At 42.9% G+C, this 13725-nt stretch overlaps 1 long non-coding RNA gene across 1 annotated transcript; it reads left to right on the forward strand.

Moving 5' to 3' along the window:
- Positions 1–195: 195 nt before the first annotated feature.
- LOC125903358 (uncharacterized) lies at positions 196–13103 on the forward strand. Its single transcript, XR_007451295.1, has 3 exons — positions 196–379; positions 2513–2668; positions 13037–13103. It is a non-coding gene; the product is annotated as an uncharacterized LOC125903358 (long non-coding RNA).
- Positions 13104–13725: the final 622 nt, after the last annotated feature.

The raw sequence follows: 13725 nt of genomic DNA on the forward strand, positions 1-13725 counted from the left end.
TTTTTTATGTTTGTATAATTTCATTTTTTTAACAGAATTGCTGTTAACAAAAATAAACAACTGTTACATCAAAAAGTGAATAAATATAAGTTTTAAGAAACTTTTTTTTTGTATTGTAGGTTGGGGGTGTGCCAGAGGAGATTGGAGGGTCATCACTGACGTCACTAATGCGACACACCTGGGAGAGAGCAATGGTGGAAATGTTTGGCGGCGCCACGCTCGGACTGTTCAAGCTGTTATTTTCTTAGACTGTGACAGTTTTGGAGCTCCGACATCCACTTTGTGTTGTCTTTGACTGAAGTAACTATAGTGTCCGCATCAGGAGGAGGAGAGGCAGCAGCAGGAACATGAGGGTGACAGTTCAGTCCTGTAGCTACAGGTGAGTCAGACCTGCACTCAGCAACATCACCACACCTGGGGACCGTTTCACAAAATTAGCAACTTGCAAGCTGCGGTTTGCAGCACGAGATCATTTCCTCTGATGTTTATTGTGTCATGTGTCACTGAGCCATCAACACAAACACCAAACACTGACAGAGCGCTGCAGGAGCTGGATCTGCAGTTTGCAGATAGTGATTTGTGAAACAGGCCTCAGGAGCTCAGGAGCTGTGCTCAGCATCTCTGGTCGCAGGGGTGTCAAACATACGGCCTGTGGGTCCAACCTGCCCCCCTGGATCACTCTGCACTCTGCACACCTTATATTGGTGCATCTATTAGTGTCCTACTTCATGCTGCCTCAGAGGCCTCTCCACTTGGACCAGAATACACACCTCTGTAATAACAATGAAAACTTTCTGTGGTCATATTTAGAGGTGTTAAACATGGTGCTGAATGTCGTCAATAAGCTGCTCAGTAGGTGACGAAAGAAAGAAATCGTGAAGGAGATCAAACCCTTTGATACTTTGGATACTGTGACGTCAGGAGCACTGTGATCAGTTAAACACATCGTCTCTATTACATTTACTTGACTCGACATGTAGCCTACATCACCAGTGTCATTAGACGCATGCATTATCATCATAATAATGTATGCATTTATATAGTGCTTGTACTTGTCCTACCAGGCTGGGCAGGCAGTGTGCCAAAATATGCAACCCCTGTCATAGTCAGTTCTTTCGCAGCTGAAGTTACAGTGCAAGACATGTTCTCTCAGACTGCCTAAATATGTATCCCCGCTCTATAATGCCAAGTCTCTGCCATGACATCAAGTATTTTGTTTTGCACATACTTCAGATCAAGCCCAATACCCAAAATGAATAAAGGGAAGTTTCCTCCTCTCCAACAAAACCAATTATTTCTGCAGAAATTTGAATTTCTTTATCACTCTGTAATAGAGCAGGGTATCACTACTGATGTCCCGATTTGATTCAGTCTCGATTTGATTCAGTTGATTCAGACAGTCTGTGTGTACTGGTTAAATGTCAAAAGTATTTTTTGTCTGAAAGCAGATGAGTAAAATTAAGACATTATCATCAGAGGGCTGATCCATCAAAGACAACATGGTAGGATCCAGAGAACAGTCAGGATGACCTTTTGAGCTCTGCTGCAGTCCATGTTTCTGTCCTCTAGATGACGCTGTAGACTCATCTGGAAAAGGGGAATGAACCTCAGCATGTCTGCAGCCTGTAGAACAACAGCATCACACAGAGGAACAGCTGCAATAGCTGTTGTCCATAGCAAGAGGAAAGTTTCTCATTATTATCTCATCATCTCAAATCGCTGTGTGCAGTGATGAAAATGTGTTTGTTATAAATTATAGATTAAGATCAACAGCAGGGACAGAGCGGGGAAGAAAAGAATAAAGTAATTTATTATTATTCTCATTAACTGTGCTCCAGAATAAATATCAACTGCGTACCTTGCTAACTTGTAGTAAATGGCACAGCACCAAAACCCTTCTTAGTTTGTATGCGTGCTAAAGCTAAAGTGACCTGTGCTGTAATCTGCAGACAGATGCATCAGCTTGTCAGAAGTAGCTCTGATTATATTCACCTAGAAAGTTGAAGCTGGGGTAGGAAGCTTTATTTTAGTGTATTGGGACAAAAAACAGATGATAAAATTTGAACATATTTTAATTCAGGTGAGAGAAAACTAGACTCCTGCAGTTCTTCTTGGCCCTGTTTTCAGGTTTTTGAAAGTCTCGCTCTTGTCAGGAGACTTTGGCCAATCACAGGTCATGTCAGACAGAGAGGGCGCTCCTACTGGCTGTTTCACAAATGCAGATGTGTGTGCACATCCCATTGGCGAAAGTCTGATTCAACGGGGGAGAGTCCTGCAGAGAAAGTTGCTGGCGTTCTAGCATTAGCAACAACTGCCCGTACTGTAGAGCAACCCAGAAAAAAGGCAACTCATCAAAAAGAGTCTAAGGGGCCGTGCACATGCTGCATCTTTGACTTTAGTTTAGCCCTCTGCTAACCGGAGCCAAAGACTCGTAGTTGCAGCTTCAAGTTAACATTTATGTAGCTAACGTTAGCTAAAACCTTGAATCACAGTGTGTCCACTGCCACTACAGACTGCCTCGCCAGGAGGAGAGCAGGCAGCAGCTCTGGAGCCCCGGCCAGCGGCTGCAGCAACCCAGACTCTACTAGTGCAAACCGCAGCTCCAGCAGACCATGCAGCCCAGACTGCCCACCAGATCAGCAAACTTTCTGTTGCTGCCGTTACACAGGTAAGACCTGACACTGCTGTGACACCCGGTGCTGGGGGTTGGTGCTGGCCAAATCTGTGCCTGCGGGTAACTCTGCAATGAAATGAAAATGAAATCAATGTATGGGAAACACTGAGTTGCTGTATGATGCACACGCCATGACCCATGGTTGTCAGGTGGGAGGTTAGTTAGCCTAATTTAGCCGAATTTAGCCTGACTGTCTTTCATAAAGCAATAAGCATATATAATGACTTTAGTTGTTCTTTTATCTCAGACATGTTAGGATATTACATACCTTGACATTTTTCGGCAGAAAGGTCCGCCTTCCTCAGAAGTGTCAATTGGTGGTGGTTGTGATGCGTCTTTATCAGCTGATCTGTCAATCAGCTGATATTAGGGAGGCACCGTAAGTTTTGACAGGACAGTCACGCCACCTGCTGTCCGTCCGATGCTTCTCCAGGACGCTGCTCCAGGTGTGGGAGAGCATGTATGCCCCCTCGTCCCTGTTCATCGTCCCTGGGCCCCTCTTCCTTATTTCAATAGCCTCCCTGATCCAGCGTCAGTGTTTGTTGTCCTTGGTGTGTATGACTCTGGCCTTGTCCCAGTCCATAAGATGGTCTTCTCTTTTGCAGTGATCTGTTATGGCTGATTTGTAGGTTTCTTGTTGTGCCACATATGAAAGAGACTAATAAGTGAGGAGCTCGGACTTTCGGAGGGAGCTCGGAGTAGAGCTGCTGCTCCTTCGTGTTGAAAAGGGCCAGTTGAGGTGGTTCAGGCATCTGATCAGGATCCTCCTGGGCGCCTCCTGTTAGAGGTGTTGTGGGCACGTGCGACTGGCAGGAGGCCCCGGGACAGACCCAGAACACACTGGAGGGATTATATATCTCATCTGGCCTTGGAGGGATGTCTGGAGTACTTTGCTCAGCCTGTTGGCAGCCTGGTCTCGGATAAGCCTTTGAAAATGGATGGATGGATGAAAGAAACTAGTACCTGCTATGAAGTAAATCTCCTTTACAAAGGATAATAATTGGAATTGGACAGCGATACATACGTTTCCAAACAGGTTAATTAATGAACTTGTGACCAAGATCTTTTGTAGCCAAGATATTTCTTAAGTTTGAACGGAGCAACACAATTAACTAAGTTTGTGTAACTCAGAGGTGGATTGTGCGAGAAGCTGAAGCAGCACAGTCCTGTCACTTTGAACTCTTAGTCTGTTCATATGTCAGTTACTTGTATAAAAAAGCCTAGACCAAACACACACACACACACACACACACACACACACACACACACACACAGAAGAGGTCTGAGCCGTTAACAGAAAAACATTCTCATGAGAAAGCTGATGTTTACCCTCCGGAAGCTATACAGCCTACTCTGTCTGTGGCTTTCACTACAACACACACACACTGAAGGGTGAAACGGCGTCTCTGCCATCTGTCTGTGCGATTCCCCTCCACACAGGAAGTGCTCTCGGGGTCACTGAGAGGTTGGAAAGGGCAGACAGACGTAAGGTCCAAAGGTCTCTCAGAGATCAGAAATGCAGAATGCACACACAGTTAATGCTGCTGTGAGGACTTGACTTCTTTGCAGTAACAGTTTAAAACGGTCAGTCGATAAGGACAAATCTAATCGTCAACTTACTCTGTTGATAACAGATTGATGAGGTCATGCGTTTAGCCTTTGGCCCTCGTTACTGTTTTCTGATATTTTATAATCTTGTATTCATACTTACTGCATCTTTCACACACATAACAGCACATACCTAAATGTACTTTCAGCTGACCTTTTATAAAAGTACAAAAAATAGACCGAGAGGCAAATTCAAATGTTTTCACATAAACAAAAGATGGAATAATGAAAAATAGGAGTAAAAAGAAAATAAGTAAAACAAACTCTTAAAGATGATTAAAACAAAAAAGAAAGAAAAAGATTAAAACATATTTTCTGTGTCTACTTTGGAGTTATACTGACTGCAATTCCCCAAAGCATGACTAACAGACTCTGAAAGTAATGCTTTGATTAAAAAATTCAGTTGAAGCCATGTTTAGCCTCAACAAGCCAACGTTATCTTACATTCACCCTCTGTGGGCTACAGGCACTATGAAGAACTCTTACAGACTGCAGTACTATAGAAAGAGAAATGAATATGACCGTGTATTGTACTATATCAATAGATTTACATCTTTGAGACCAGCCGTATCTAGGGCTGTACTGAATACGTTAAATGTATGTTTAGGTTTAGGTTAAAAAAAAAAACACAAAAAGATCATATTTTGGCTTAAAATACCTGGTTTGGGGGTGAAAAGCTGCTGGAAACGGCAATGACTCACTAAACAACAACTGGTTTTGTTGTTTGTTGGTCTCAAACAGTGGTCTGCAGCTTGGCAGGTGTCAATTGCCACCACCACCTCCACCTCCCATGACAGTCAGCTCATATATTGCTCTACCTTAGAAATGTTAATATGATGCATATGAAACATGCCAATGTAAATTATGTGTCATTTGCAGAAACATACAGTGCAGACAATTCCTCCTGGTGATTTGACGTTATCACCCTAAAAAAATAAAATAAAAAGCTGTTGGACCACACAATGTTGTTTTTGAAAAGCTTCACACCAGCAAATATGAATTGAAGCAAAACATCTGTTTGATAGAAACTTGTTGAGAATTTTGGAAATTATTGCATCTATCTTTTGTTTTTTTTTTGTTTTGTTTTTTTTAAAATAAATTTGAACTTCTGGATTTTACAACAGGAGTTGTAGGAGTTATTGAAATGTTAGGATTGCACGAGTCGGAATCAATAGCCCTTTTTAAATAGGAGTTGTGCAAATTTGCAGGAAAGCCCAATCAGTCTTCTTTCAGCATTGGCAGTATAGAAACAAAATCAGGGAGTGCAGCAAAATGCCGCCTACCTACTTTTGTTTATACAGAATGTGCCTTTTTCGGGGCAATGGGGGGCGTGAGCAAGTAACAAAACGTGTAGCTCAGCATGTGACGTAAACAGTGACGTGGGAGGGAAGCCGCGGCTGGTCAGTCCTTCGGCGATTCTCTCATAAGTCGGCCCGTCCTTCACCGTCCCCGTCATCTGACGGTTAATGGCCTCTTCGTTTGCGAGGACAAGGAGGGCGCGCAATTCCCTGTCTCCCCAGTTGCTCATCTTTACAGTGTCTGTCAGGTTTGTGGTTCCCTCTTGCTACTAGTTTACTAGTTTCCTGTTAGTCCACCACCAGTGGGTTGCAGGTGCGGCATCATCAACAGCTCCTCCCGCAAGTTTTCTGCAGCCCCTCCCGTGGCGGAAGGCCGTGTCGTTCTTTTTAAACCAGAAAGGTTCCACCAGTATGACTACCCTACGAGGCGGAAAACTGGGCACCTCGGATCAACTCGTCAATCCGGCTCTGTGTGTCTAAACGCTCGCAGCTTGCCGGCAAAACAGCCCAACATTCACTGAAAATCTGGCAGTGTAAAAGGGGCTAATCTTATACAGCAACCACTTGCATTTGGGATGCACGATAATATCGGCACATCATTGGTATCGGTCAGTATCAACTTTAAAATGAACTCATAATCGGCCAACATTCTTTTTCTTAATTTACACAATGAATGAATGTCACATACATTGAACAGTATTGTACTTCATGTCTCCATCTCCTGGTGGGCCATCACAATGAGAGTATGCATGTATGATATGATGTTAGTTCCACCACAGAAGAGACCTGATGATCACTCAAGTTAAGTGGGGAAAAGTGGATATATCTATATCGGTTATTGGCCCAAAAAAAAAAGTTTTATTGGATATCGGCCAAAAAATCCAGTATGGTGCATCCCTAACCGGAATCTAATTCTACAAATACTGTAATACTTACAATATTAGTGTAATCTGTATCTGTAAGTTTGCAGAAATACCAGGTTTTAACAGAATAAGTAGACATGAAAAAAGACATTTATAATTTGAATATCAACATCATTAACAAAGCTTGAAACTATCAGTACAGCCCTGGTCCTGTCCCACACTTCTTCATCACTTACGTAACCGAGGAACAGGAACAGAAAACACAATCTGTCCTGACCAGTAATTTTATTATTGGAAAGAATTTATTTATTTGCTCTGAGTGAGGGATGTCGGATCCTCTCTAAGTGTGTTGTTTTTCTGTTTATTGATAGTGAATAATCGCTGATCCTCTCTCCACCTCGTCCTGTCACAAGGCTTATTTTTGGCTCTTTTCCTGATCAGGCCAAACCGAGATCTAAAGGGGTCAAACTGAAGGAGGGTTGAATAATCATTGCATAACGCCCTTTTTGTCCATGTGCTTCCCAGATCAGAACAATTGCTGAAAACACAATTGTGAGCTGGAGAGGCTTGATTCGGCCAATAATTGTATTTCTGAATGAATTCCCACAGAAAGACAAAGACTGAAAAAAGACACGGGACAATCCGTTTGTCAATAATTGTATGATGTAAGATATCCATTGTGCCATTGTATCACAGACGGGCCAGAGTACTCTGTTTCCAGTGTCGCCCACATCTCGAATTGTATTTACTGATTCATAAAGGTCTGCTGTTGTTCTCACAAACGTCTGTTTCCCAGATAGAGAAACAACCCAACAAATCAGGGTCACACAATGGGCTGTTGTTGAGATTTGGGAAGTGTTTACCCATAACACTGTTCTCTGTTCAGATCCACAGAGACGTCGACATGTGTCTTTGCAGAAGCTTGAATCAGGCGTTGGACAGATAGAACATTTTAAGGGGCTGTCAAGTGGGTTTGTGTTTACCGTGTAGCCCAGTGGTTCCAAAACGTTTTTTCACTGGACCCATATTGTATGTTTTTTTTTTTTTTGCATGGTCCATTTAACATTCTAAATGAGTGATTATGATACAGTCAGTTAAACTGTGTGTGCCCATAGAATAAATACAGATCCAACAGATTCATGGTCTCCTTTTCAAACAGGTGAGATTATCATGCATCATAATATCATAAGAATGCCCACTAATATCCACTAGCTAGCCACATTAGTTCTGCGAGTATATTACAGCAGTAGTTCCCGACTGGTTGGTATGAATGGACCACAAGTGACTTGCCAACATGTCAAGTTTGTAAATCACACACTTTATTTATAGGTACAGTAAATTTCCAGCACAGAGCTTTTATTTTGAAGTGTTGTTTCCTGTTGTAGAATGAGTAACTAATGGTGAGCTACTTGACAGAGACAGCAAACTAGCTCGACAACATGACCAAACGCTTGTATAAGGATAAATCTGGATCCCACTGCTGGACCAGTTCAGAACCACTGTGGTACAGAGTCAGACACAACCCAGTCGCCAGAAATAAATGTTGGCATTGTAAATTTCTGCAAACCATGGATACGTTAAATTAGCAAGCTATTATGTCGCAGATTTGTTAAAACAACGTTTCAACAATCTGTGGTTAAAGTGTGGGTAAGTGTAGGCACAAAAACCTCTTGGTAACGGTTAGGAAAAGTTCATGTTTTGGTTTAAAATACCGGGTTTGTGGAACGCAATCCCGGCAGGAAAAGCAGCGATGTCCCAGTAAGAAAAAAAAAAAAAAGACCACTTTTTGTGCCTAAAAAGCCACTGGATGCACTGGCACATTGACATATTGAACTTGCACGATTAAACAGCAGTGCTCAGAATAGGGCCAGTTTTTCACGTGGTCGGCCATGACCTGTGACCAGCCGGTCAGTCTAAAACATGCTGATTTAAAATGCTGGTCAAATTTCCGCTGCACTGTATGATTGACATGGTGTAACATCAACAGCACACGTGCACATGTGCAACTCACGGCTTGGGCGATGTGAGGAAGTGAAACATGGGCAGCTTCTCACCTTAACCATTCACGCACACACATCAAAAGAGAGAAAGAGAAAGTTGTTAATTGTCCGTGTTAAACTGAACTGCAGAGCTCTCACTGCTGCACTGTGCCATTGAAACTGACGACGCGCGCGTCTGCGTGCCGAAGATACATGTGTCCATGTGTTTACTGGCGGGTGCGTCCCGAAGACCTGTGTGAATTTTCCACAGGAGATATTTTTACTTTTTTGTCTATTCAGGAAATTATCCACAAATGCTATAGACCAAGAGGGCAGTGGTTCCCCAGCTGGTGGGTCGGGGTCTAAAAGCGGGTCGCAGGTCTATGTTGAATGGACCGCAAGTGACTCTGTACAAAACACACTTTGTTTTTGAAGCACAGTGAATTTCTGGCACAGAGCTCTTATTTTGAAGTGCCACTTCCTACTTACATAGGCTGACCAAACGTCCTCTTTTGCCCGGACATGTCCACTTTTCACGTCCCGTCCGGGGCGCCCGGGGGGGGGGGGGGTTTATAAACTGATGATAATGTCCGGTTTTCCGTGTGTTTGTGTGTGTTAGAGTGCAGCACGGGCCGCATATTTCTCCCGTACCCGAACCGAGCCCGACATTATTTAATGACCAAAGCACTGAGTTTGTGTCACACAGTTGTTACAGTTACAAGCTATTTAACAGGCCGGGCGTGCTCAGCTGAGAGGGAGACCTCCGTGTTTGAGACGGGAGCGGGAGGTCCGAGGCTTCTAGCGGCCAATGTGTGTCTGTGTGTGTTATGTTCAGGTGTTGTCACGTAAATAACAGTGCCCAAGCAATAAACAGGACAGACAATAGGATTTTATTTATTTTTACACTACATTTTCACTGAAAGCTGACCGAATCCGACCTGAGCCCGAATACAGTTTATATAGCTATAACGGGTCGGGCCGGGTTTGGTCAAAAATGTAGCTCTACATTTTTGACCAAACCCGGCCCGACCCGTCGGGTACCGTTGGGCTTGGATCGCCACGCTCTGTTGTGTCTATGTGTCCCCTCTAGAGGCCTATCTGAATTTCTGTCTTTGAGTGATATTATTTTGTAATATAACTGAATTTTCTATCCATACATATAAATTTTAAATATATTAAAATGATAAGGCATCTTTGAGTAAACTGAGAGTATCATTTAAGTAGGCTATGTCGTGGACGGGCCGAGTGTCCTCTTTTTTGGAAATCAAAATATGGTCACCCTATACTTACAGAGACAGAAAACTAGCTTTACGACATGGCCAAATGCAAGTATGACACTGAATACATTGAACTGTGCGGACCTCAAGAGAAATCTGGAGCCCATTTCTGGACCAGCTGGGAACCCCATATTAGGGACCCCCCCCCAGTTTTCAAAAGCACTGAAATAAATATATACAATCATCGACATAATTATTACCACCAATTCTAGTTTTACAGTGTACTGAATTTCTAAGGGTGGTTTGTCCGAGTGGTGTTGCCGTACCTCAGCAGAAGCTGTAGTTCAAACAGCCGATACATTGTGAGTACATTTCCCCCACTAGCTTTGCATGAAGTCAGGATCCGCTTATGTTCCCATCACCTGTTCATGGGAAACTTATTACTGTAACATGAACCAACAATAACGCTTCACTTGTATGAAATGCATGAATAGGATATGAAACATGCAACATATTCATGGTGTGCATAAATATACAATGCCAGTGTGCTCCTCTGATGCCTGGGCTGCCGAGCATCCTTTTAAAAGGTAGAGTAAGAGGGGAAATTGTGGAAACCTGTTGACATGCTGCTTGGTCTCCAGTTCTTTTCATGTCACCTGGGAGGAAGTAATGCAGTCTAAGACAAAAGGTCCTGCTATAAATCCGTCATTAAGGCTGTTACATTCAGTTTTTGCTGTTTCAGAGAAGTTGATTCAACTTTATGGCCACTTTGGAGGATGTAGTTTGTGGTGCTGTTGAATTATATTGAGTCTCCAGCCTGAAGGGGACTCTGATGGTGTGTACCTCGTGTGTTTGGTTTGATGGCTGCCAGTACCAGACACAAAAACTGGACACAAGTCCTACTGCGGTGAGGGGGAGTTTGTGTCCACGTAATCTCTCAAGACAGATTCTGCAATTTACATTGTAGAATCTGTCGGCAGCCCTGTGTGAAAGACGACTACAGAGGGGGGGAGGGCGGGGCTTTGAGTTTGAACATGGTGCGCTTTAGCCAATTACAATGGAGGGGGCGTGGCCGAGACATGCAGGTGTCCCCAGGAAATGTGTACCTACAGAAACAGCAAGCTCCGTGTCCATAGCGACCGCTCCACCCAAAACGCTGTCTCGTCAATGTGCAAAAGATATTTTTTCCAGCGGATGTCTTAGTTACAACATGATTGAGCTAACTGGAGTAGTTTCATGTCGTATCCGACAACGGGAGGCTTTTAACAGATGACGTCCTGATGTTAGCTTTGCTGCTGCTGTTAGCTGTCCCTGTCAGCTGCAGCCACTGATGCTTTCTAGACATCGTGATTTCCCATAACTGAATAAATACCACACATAGCAACACAAAACTGCTTTGCAAGCTCAATCATGTTGTAACTAAGATATCTGCTGGAAAAAATATTTTATTCACGGACCATTTATTGAGTTATTACCTTATTTTTATACAGTCTATGGTTATTACAGACACCGCTAATGGCTAACCTTAACAGCTAACGGTTAGCCCAGCTAATCTACGATAACCATGTTATTAATTACAAAACGTGCACACAGAAATAGTAACGTTTGTTCAGTTATTGTGTTTATAGACTTAAACATCAGATTAGTCTACACGGTGATATAGTGACGTGAAAAATGTGATATCACGAGTCACACAAGGTTTTTTTTTTTTTTTAAACCATTGGATTTCCAGATTGGTGTCCACATGAACGCTGAACACCAGCCTTTGCTGGACACTCAGTTCTTTTTAAGCGGAAGTTTTGCCTTCAAGAAGACAGATTTTACTGGGGAGTTAGTGGGAACCAGTCTTTCAGTCTTTAATGCTTAATTGAAATATAGTTTCCAAAAGGTTTTGTCCTCTGGGAGGATGAATGCACCCAACAAATTGTCAAAAACTCAGTACACTGCATACGTAGACTGCGCTCTTCTATGTCAGAGTCCAAACAGAAGTAGTCTGTGATTCTAACATGGGAAACTGGATGTTTGTTTACAGTGAGATTCAAGCTGCATCAGGGGGTCAGTCCCAGTCAAAACAGCCCGGTGTCCTGGGATTGGACCAGAACATAAACAAGCTGTCCTTGGATCAGCTTATTGGACAATTGTCCCGAGACATGCTGGGGTCCCAAAGGACAACAAGACATATGAGTGGACAGAAAAGCAGAGGTTTGATGGAGAAACGCCCGGGTCAGCTCACAGCGTGACTCAGCAGAGACACTTTTTCTTTTTCTGTCTCTCAGCTGGCTGTTTGGTATTTCTCAGTAGTAACACAGCAAGTGTTTCATCGGCTTATTCCAAACTCAAAGAAGCTCACATCTGTCCTGGAAAGTATTGAAAGCTATTGATTTCTCAAATGAAAAGGTTTTTTTTCTATACAACAACTGACAGGGGGGTCTGGTCTAATGTTTCTCAGAATTGTAGCTGTGATGTAATGAAATAATGAGTAAAAATTAGGGATGAGAATCACCAGAGGCTCCATGATATGATATTATCACAATGTTTTCATCACAATATTCTAATATTATACAATATAATTTTTTTTCGATGTTGTTATTCAGCAGTCTCATGGCCTGTAGCGGTGGAGCTGGGTGAGCGAAGCAAATGTGTCAGCCACAGTGGCCGCCATTTTCTGTCTTTTGCAGAGTATGATGTCGCCTCTTGCATTCAAAAGTTTGCAGGTCTGTGAAGTGTGTGACGCATGAAAGGCATAAATATTAGCACTGTTTGTTACCATGGAGGCTTTCCGAAGGTTTTGTCGCAGCCTGAATTGTTCTGCAGCAGACACTGGATAAAGACTCTCCATGTCTGAAACAAGAGGAAGCTGGTCGGCCCGAGACGCCGGTTCCTCCTATTTTACCTCCGCCATGTTTTCCTGACTCCCCACCTGAGGGAAACAAAAGGCTCTGAATCAGCTGGAACAAAGGGATTCAAGACACGTGTGTGTGTCCTAGATTGCAGTCTGAAAGTCCCCTGTGCCTGTTTTCGTGTGCCCGTAAAGTTTAGGTTCCTGTCTTCCTGCAGAGGGAGGAAGGAAGAACAACAAATAAAACCCCACAAAATTTCATCTGCTTTTTCTTTTTTCTCTTTCATTTTGGTTGGCAAACAGACAGCAGGATCCAGCAGGATCTGTTGGCACCCGATTATAAACTTTTGCTTCCTTTGCCAGCATTTTCCCAGATGAGTAAAATGCTGAGCTTACACGCATGTTGGCAGTCGGCTCATCAACCGTGGTCTTTGCATTGTTTTCAGGTGCTCTCAGTGCCTTCAGCAGAGGGTTCCCATTACCGTGATGATTAGCTACGCCTACCTAAAAAAGTTGGCACTATAGTCTGTTGACTTTGTGTTTTGTTTGCTTCTCCAGGTTATCCTCGATCCAAGTTGTGTCCTGAATTGCCAAAACCAGCAGTGCCTGGATGAGCAGACACAAGGTGGGAGACACTGTGTCTTTGTTTTTGTTTCAGTGCCAGTTTTGGCTTATTTGTGCCAATCTGTTTGCCTCTCTGTCTGTCTTTCTGTCCGTCCATCCAAGTCAAATGGAGGATTTGCGTCACAATCCAAAACAAAAACATCAAGCACAATACAAAGGTGGAGTTAAAGCTTTGAAACATGTTTTCCATGGAACAGGAAAGCAGACCAGACCTTCATCAAAAAGCTTTTTAATCAACAGCAAACATTTGTAGAGTGAAAACAAAATGGACTTCTTGGCTTTTCTTTTCCTTCAGCTCACATCGATGCTTCGACTCTGACAGTATTACAGATACAATGCTACACAGGCTCACGACAGATACTAGAGCCTCACATACCAACAAGTTTAAAACTACCGTACCTTATTTAAAATGATTATAACGGCACCTTTGAAGCTGAGAATCAAACACAGTTGAGCTGTTGAAAGATCATTCACTTGAACTTCATACATCAGGCCCAGTCTCCTCTTCTGTCAAATGATTAATTAATAAATGATTAATCTTTTGAAAGTGCTTAAACATTTTTTGAATCAGTATTTAAAAAGGTGGGGGAAAAACAACAACATGGCAGCAACTCCATCTGCAC

The sequence above is a fragment of the Epinephelus fuscoguttatus genome, linkage group LG16, assembly GCF_011397635.1.
Source record: "Epinephelus fuscoguttatus linkage group LG16, E.fuscoguttatus.final_Chr_v1".
NCBI lineage: Eukaryota > Metazoa > Chordata > Actinopteri > Perciformes > Serranidae > Epinephelus > Epinephelus fuscoguttatus.